The following is an 8,454-nucleotide window of genomic DNA, read 5'->3' as shown; positions in this document are numbered from 1 at the left end:
TAAAAGACTTTAACACAGGGATAGGACAGTGAAGATATTGTTCACCTGGTAATATTTACATTTTTAGAATGATATTCAATTCTGGTAATACCTGGCCAGGAAGTAAATGGAAATATCAAGAGTCTTTTTAAAATGTGAAGAGCTGGATGTGTGAATATAATAAGGCAATACAATGGATCCTTGTGGTGTTGAAACTGTTCAATATTTTGACTGCAGTGGTGGATATACCAACCCACACAACAATAAAATTGCATGAAACAATACACACACACACACGCAATGCACAAGTACAAGTAAAACTGGGGAAATCTGAAGAAGGTTAGTGAATTATATCACTGGCAATATCCTGGTTGTGATATCTTATGATAGTTTGCTAAATGTAGCATTGGGGGAAACCCAGCAAAGTATACAAGGGATCTCTGTGTAGGGTTTCACATGTAAAACTATAATTGTCTCAACAAAATTTCCTATTTTTTAAAAACAAGGACATGCCAAGATAAATGAAGTACACAGGTACTCCTAGGTAAAGAAGGAATTAGTTTTTGTGCTAGAAGATGTTTAGCTATAAGACAGTTTATATATAAGAGGATGTCTATAGCCGAAGCCGGTTTGGCTCAGTGGTAGAGCATCGGTCTGCGGACTGAAAGGTTCCAGGTTCGATTCCGGTCAAGGGCATGTACCTTGGTTGCGGGCATATCCCCAGTAGGGGGTGTGCAAGAGGCAGCTGGTCGATGTTTCTCTCTCATTGACGTTTCTAGCTCTCTATCTCTCTCCCTTTCTCTCTATTAAAAATCAATAAAAAATATATTTTTTAAAAAAAGAGGATGTCTATACATTGTAGGGGTTGGGGAGGTGTGAATAGCTCAGTGAGTCCATTGTTGTTCCTTAGAGAGGGGAGGAAAGAAAGATGGGGTATCTTTTGGTTCCATAACTAGAACCTCATCCTTGGGAAACAGATGTTTACTGTAGTACAATATTATTTATAATAATAAAAAACTGTCAACTATCCAAAAGTACATCATTATGAAAATGATCAATACAGTATGACATTTCTACCATGAAATGTCATGTTATCATTTAAACAAAACTATAAGACCTATCCATATAACATACCAAGATAAGAGAAAGGCTATGTGTAATTTATAGTGTTATAGATCGTTACAGGAGAAGGAGTGGCAAAAACTGCAGAGCATATATCAAAGTGTTAGTAAAAGAAAATTGAGAAAAGGTCAGGGAGAATGGGTATGATATTAAGGCATCACTGTAGATTTTTGTTGGATATAATAATGTGTGGGCATATGTGTGTGGATGGGTAAGTCTTTCCTTACCCTTTTATCCATTAATGTTACACACTCAAGTAAATACAGACAAAATGCTATAATGTCTGGATGGACTTGCTTTCCATACGACTACAGATTTGCTTTAAATATACTTCTGTAGCATTTCTTTTATTTTATTTACTTTAAAAAATTTTAATTGATTTTTGAGTGAGAGGAAGGGGGACAGAGAGAGAAAAACATTGATTTGTTTTCCACTTATTTGTGCATTCATTGGTTAATTCCTGTATGTGCCTCACGAGGGATCAAACCTGCAACCTTGGCATATGAGGTCAATGCACTGAACCAACTGAGCTCCTGGCCCACATTTAACATACACACAATTTAAAAAGTAAAATTTAAAGGTTAACCGTAGTTATCTCTTAGCTAGGTAATTCTGGGTACCTAGTCCTTTTCTTTAAGGCTTAGTGTATTTTCTGTTTTCTATAAAGAACAACTATAAAAAAAAAATCAGAGGGGAAAGCAGGATATGTTTAGAAAAATCAGACCAGAGAGCTAAGTCATTTATACACAGGTAATTGCAGCCCTGATTGTATTAATCTGCAGACAGTCCTTCTTAAGAGGCAATTTACCTTTAGACTTATCAACTGAGTGGTTGCAGACACCCTGACCAGTGGAAGTGGAACCGATTGCTCACAGAGTGATTCATGCAGCTGTTCTCCCAAACCACCTGGGCTGGGCCCAGCGGCTTCCCGATGGGCTCTCGGGTCTGAATGGTTACATCGCAGGCTCATGTTTTCCAACCAGGAAGCACGCTAAACAGCCAAGGGCAAGCACAAACACTGAGCGGGTTCATGGGGTGTAGACACACGCCTTATCTAAAAGTTCCCCAGGTGATTCTGACGGGCACACCCGGTCCAGAATCTCTGATTCAAACAAGCAAACAGATACAATTATACAGAACATATAAGTAATTTTCTGTGTCTATGAATTTTCCTGTATATATGTCTTAGGTATTTTTGAAAGTATATGTAAGAAGGTAGTAAAAAAAAAAAAGCCGAAACTGTTTTGGCTCAATGGATAGAGCTTCGGCTTGGGAACTGAAAGGTCCCAGGTTCGATTCTGGTCAAGGGCATGTACCTTGGTTGCGGGCATATCCCCAGTAGGGGGTGTGCAAGAGGCAGCTGATCAATGACTCTCTCTCTCATCGATGTTTCTAACTATCTCTCTCCCTTCTTTGTACAAAATCAATAATATATATATATATATATATATATATATATATATATATATATATTTTTTTTTTTTTTTTTTTTTTTTTAAGGTAGTAAAAAAAACTGATTGTGGGGAAGGAGACTGGGTGACTGAGGGCAGAGGGAAACTTCATTATATATTCTTTCATGCTTTGTACATTGTATGCAAATGAATCATTTCCTTTTCAAAAAACGTGAATGTGAAAGAAAACCAAAATTGAGACGAGCCTCTGCTTTAGACACTCAGCTGGCCGGAAGCACTTCTTTTGCAGGATGGTCCAAGTTCTGTGAAGTGGGCATGTTTGGAGGCAGGAGTTTCGCTAAAATATTTTCCGAGAAAGTATCTAACGTTGACTTTGGAAGAACACGAGACATAATCATCCAAATGGCTCTTCCGTTCAGATAGTTACAGGAACCACTCACCACTTTAGAGCTGCACGGTCTGCCGTTCACAAGTACAGGCAGGCAGCCAGGGTGTGGGAGAGAAGGATTTTCCTTTTGCAATTACAGGAAAGCATTTCATAAAATATCCCTGAAGCTAGCTGTTGCCTGGCTCACTCGAGGTGAAGGTAAGCTGTTCCTCCATATCCTTTTGTGCTATTTAATTTTGTGCTAAGTAGATGTATTGCTACTTGAAAATATAATTTTTTTAAAGAGAGCATTTAAGACTGTGATCAGCCCTGGCCAGGCGTGGCTCAGGGATTAACCTGTTAACCGGAGAGTTCCCTTTTTAATAACGCAACGTACAACAGGCACATACTCTTTCACTAGGACGTGTCTGTATGTCACGCCCAGTGGACGTAATTTTATACTATTATTTTTTTATTTATACTTAATTAAAATAAATGCAATATATATATATATATATTCGTTTATATATAAAGCACAAAAGAAAATACAAAATTACAAACAAATAGAAAAGAATACCTACAAAAAAATGGAAACATCGAATTAAAAAATTATAAATTTTATAAACAATTATAAAGATTACAAAAAATATTTTTTTATTTCTATACACAATAAAAAATATAAAAAAGTTAACAATTACAGAACAATAAACAAAAGCACACAAATAAAATAGAAATATTGAGTTTAAAAAATTGAAATATAGATGTAAAAATTCAAAACTCAACTTTCGTGTGATATATTTTAAAGCAATTGTTGATACATAGAGCTACCTTACAATCTGGACACCAGTATGTAGATTTTTTCCTAACACCTTTTTTGTAGCAAACTCGGCATTTCCTGGATTTAGTTTTTCCTATATCGCTTTTCATTTGTTCTGGAAAATGCCTTTCAACTAAGCGTGATGGTTTAGATGTAGAGCTGCTTGTTGATGTCTTTGGGTGGCTTTTCACTATGTTGTTATCTACCAATTTCTCTACACACTCTATCAAAAAGTGTAATCGATCCAAATGACCTTTATCATTTTGTATATAATATATGCATTGAAGCAGCACGTATCAATTAATCGTAGAAAAAAATTTTTATAAATTTTTTTTACCCTATTACGGGCAGCCATGTAGGCCACCATAACTCCATCTCTCAAATCTACGCCACCCATATTCTTGTTATAATCCAGGACAACATTCGGTTTTTCTTGCCTTCTTCCTCTCTTTTCAATCATTGTCTTTTCGTCATTATGAATAGAACTGAGCATCAATACATCTTTTTTATCCTTCCATTTTAAAACCATAAGTTTGTCTTTGATTCTTACGTATGTTCATTTTTCTGTAATTTTTTTTGTTTTTATTTCACTGGGGATTCCGACTCTGTTTATCCTCATTGTTCCAACAATGTCTGTATTGTTTTGACACAAGAGTTCAGTCAAATGAATTGAAGTATAGAAATTATCTAAGTAAATCCTATACCCTTTATTCAGTAAGTCATGTGTTAACTCCAAAACAATTCTTGTTGATTGTTTTTCTTGTGGGTAGTTCGAACCATAATTTGTGTCCTTGCCTGTGTATAAAATTATATTTTGTACATATCCAGATTGGCTTTCACTCAAATAAACAACTTCATTCCAAATCTAGCTCTTTTTATAGATATATATTGTTCCCAAGATAAATTTCCTTTCCATAATAAAAGAGATCCATCTACGTATATTTCTCCTTCACATATATACAAACTTTTAAACTTTTCTGACAAATCAATTGATGATTGGATCAATTTTATATGTTTTTTTTATTATATAAAGGTTGGAGATATAAAAAATATAAGTAAATAATATTTAATATGAAAATAGGTAGGTAAGTGTAAGTATGTACCCGTTACTGCTCACCCAGAACACATCCACCACTCTCAATAGCGAAATTATACTGATTCCTCCGTATCTTAAATTCATGTGGAGACATGTATGGATGACTAATACATTTGTTGTTCGGAAATATACATCCCGCCTATTTCAGTGCGCAACATATATTTCAAGGACCCATTCATACGTCCTACCCGTACCCGATATTGTTTACGTTTGACGTATTTATACGTCCCGCTCGGTTAACAGGTTAAACTGAGGGTGCACACCTGAGGGTCTCTACTTTGATTCCCGGTCAAAGGCACGTACCTGGATTGCGGTTCGACCCCTGCCCCTCTCCCACATCGATGTCTCTCTCACATCGATGTTTCTCTCTCTTCCTTCTCTCTCCCCTTCTCCCCTCCCTTCCACTGCCTTTGGAGACAGTCCTTCTATAGGGAAAAAACCTATGAGAGGAAAATATCCTCACTCCTTGAGTATTTTTAAAAAGGCTGTGTGATCAGATGGGACTACAAGTGACTGATTCACACTCCTATCTTAAAGTTGCTCCCAGCAGCACATTGGAGTTCAAAGGGCAAAGCAGATGGCAAACATCTTCAAAAATCTGAGTCCAATTCAAAAGACAGGGTGGTGCTTGGGGTTACAGAGTTCAGTTGAGAAAGACTAGCGGCTGCAGTGGTGAGCTAGTGGTGATCTAATGCCAGGCTCATCGCTTAACAGAAAGACCAACAGATGGAGAGCCCAGACAGGAAGCTCAGCTCTTCACCCAGTGGCAGTGATGCAGTCATTTAATCCTCCCCGAGCCCCAGCCTGCTCACTGACAACATGGGATGTTCTTTACGTAAGAGAGCTGCTGAGAAAATAATACCTGTGGAAAGTGCTATGAAAAGTTTAATATAGTACCCAGCCACCCAGTCCCCTTCCCACATCACTGTTTTTACTGCCTTCTTACATATACTTCCAAAAACACTTAAGACATATACAAGAAAATTCATATACACAGAAAATTATATGTTATGTATAATAATATTTGTTTATTTATTTGTTTGAATCAAAGTTTAATTTTAAAAAAGTAATACCTTATAACAACTTTTCGGATTTAACTTTGAGTACACACACACACACACACACACACACACACACAACATTAGATCTGGAAGATTTCTGCCCTAGCTCAGTGGATAGAGCATCAGCCTGAGGATTGAAGGGTCCCAGGTTCAATTCCCATCAAGGGCATGTACCTTGGTTGCAGGCTCAATCCCTGCAACCAATCAATGTGTCTTTCTCTTTCTGTATCTCCCTCTCCCTTCCACTCTCTCAAAAAAAAAAAAAAATCAATGGAAAAATATCCTCAAGTGATGATTATTCAAAAAAGAAAAAGAAAAAATCTGGAAGATTTCTCTTCCATCCCTAAAACACTAAATTTCAGGAAACATAAAAAGTTCAGTTTTCAAGACTCTAAGTTTCATCCTTGATTTTAATTTTCTTTAATTCTCAATTAAAAGGACCATGAGAACTCATTATTGACCTCTCTATACTTCAAGGGCATCTGACACTTTTTATTTTATAATTATTTTTAAATTTATGTGGAAATTCTGTTAACAAAGCATTGATATAAGAAGCCATCCTCCTCCCTCCCTTTCATTAAGAGGTGATGTTGACAGCCGCTGAGTAAGAGAAGGTCAGATAAGTTTTGATAGAGGCTTCAAATTCACACTTTCCTTGTTCACAGGCAAACCACCTTTCCGAAAAAGCCACAAATAAGAAGTGAGAAATTTTGCTCTGGGATTAGCTGTCCTTGGTTAAAAGTACCTTTCAAATGACCAATCTGAACTAATTTTGTGGCCCCTGCTTGTCATTTTAAACTGATCTTTATGTACTAGCTTTTCTGCTTCCTATTCCATTTATCCCTTGATTTTAGACATGAAATGGCTCTGCAAGGAAAAAAGCTCTCTATAAAGAAATTTGCCAGTCAAGATAAAACATGACTGCAAAAATTAGTATGATCACACACATAATGGGAAACCCCACAAAAAGACAAATTAGAAAGCAAAATATCTGATTTGTCTATTTGTTCAGCACATTTTCAAACATGAAAAGATCCAGAAAAAGGAGGGAGGAAAAGAAACTCATCCTAAGATCAGGAGAAAATCAACAAGGCATCAATGGGACAGCCTTGGAGGATGTTTTCACACCTGTCTGGGTATTTCATCACAGGTCTCCTTCAGCACAGCCTTCTCAACACTGACCAACAGTCCAACCATGTCTGTCTGGGCAGCATAGCCAGTTCCACAAGTGAAAGGATCTGCTCAAACCAAACAGGAGAATGCAGAGATAAGCGGATGGATGTATGCGGGCTGTGCAATCAATGCATGTGCTAGAAGTTCTCCCAACAGGACTTGTAAGCAAGTCATTACTACACCATTAAGGAAAGGGAAGAAGCAGCTTCAATAAGGACCTGGTGTGTCACTTCCCTCCCCACCCAGGTCAGCCAGGGCCTGGTATTCTTACTCAGAGGGCCGTGGAAATGGAAGAAGTCAGCTACCCAGGCACTTCTACCATTCCACCTGAACCTTGGAAATTCCCAGGGATAGGCTCTCAAGCTGATGCCATGTCTTTGTGATTCACTACTTCCAGTCCTAACCCTGTCACCTTAACTAAAACCATGTCGGCCAAGGAAGTCATGTGACAGAAGCTTTAAAACTAAAGACTGTCCAGAAAGGACAGGCCTACTCCTCCCCTACCCACCCATTGCAAAATAAAAAATAAAAATATGTTTGGGAAGGTGAGCATGAGTCACAAAACAGAGAAGAGCTGTGCTCAAGCTAAAGGCTGAGCAGGACCAGGCCAACCCCGGCTGCCTCAGAAGTAGGAGTCTGAGGGCATGGGGAAGTGTTTCCACAGAAAATAATACTTTTTTCCTTTGCTAGCCGAAGTCCCACTCCTTTCAGACAGCCACAGACATTCGGGCAGTTGACGTTTCTTAGGGTAAATATAGGGCTTCTCCAAAAACAAATGCCCACCTTTTTCTTGCACTGTTGGTGGGAATGTAAAATGGTAGGGCAGCCATGGAAAACAGTATAGCTATTCCTCAAAAAAAGTTTTAAGGAATTACCAGGAAGCCCTGGCTGGTGCAGCTCTGTTGGCTGGGTGTCATCCCAAACACCAAAGGGTTGCTGGCCAATTCCTAGTTAGGGCGCATGCTGTGTGGTGGGCTGGATCTCTGGTAGGGGGTGTGCAGGAGGCAGGCAATTGATGTTTTGCTCCCACATCGATGTTTTTTTCTCTCTCTCTCTCCCTTTCCCCTCCTCTCTCTCAAAAACAAACCAATTAAAAATATTTTTAAAAAAGGATTACCATATAATTCAGTAATTTTACTTTTGCATATCCAAAAGAATTGAAAACAGGGTCTTGAGAAGATAATTTGCACACCCATGTTCATTATTTACCATAGCCAAGAGGTAGAAGGACTCTAAATGTCCACCAGTGGATGAATGCATAAAGAAAATGTAGTTTAGACCCTAGCCAGTTTGCCTCTGTGGATAGAGCATTGATCTGCAGACCGAAGAGTCCTGGGTTTGATTCCTGTCTAGGGCACGTACCTCAGTTGCAGGCTCCTCCCTATTCTGGGCCCTGATGGAGGAGTGTGCAGGAGGCAACAAATCGG

Source organism: Pipistrellus kuhlii, unplaced genomic scaffold (assembly GCF_014108245.1).
Source record: "Pipistrellus kuhlii isolate mPipKuh1 unplaced genomic scaffold, mPipKuh1.p scaffold_m20_p_1, whole genome shotgun sequence".
In the NCBI taxonomy this organism is placed as follows: domain Eukaryota; kingdom Metazoa; phylum Chordata; class Mammalia; order Chiroptera; family Vespertilionidae; genus Pipistrellus; species Pipistrellus kuhlii.
Note: the sequence above shows the minus strand (reverse complement) of the source record.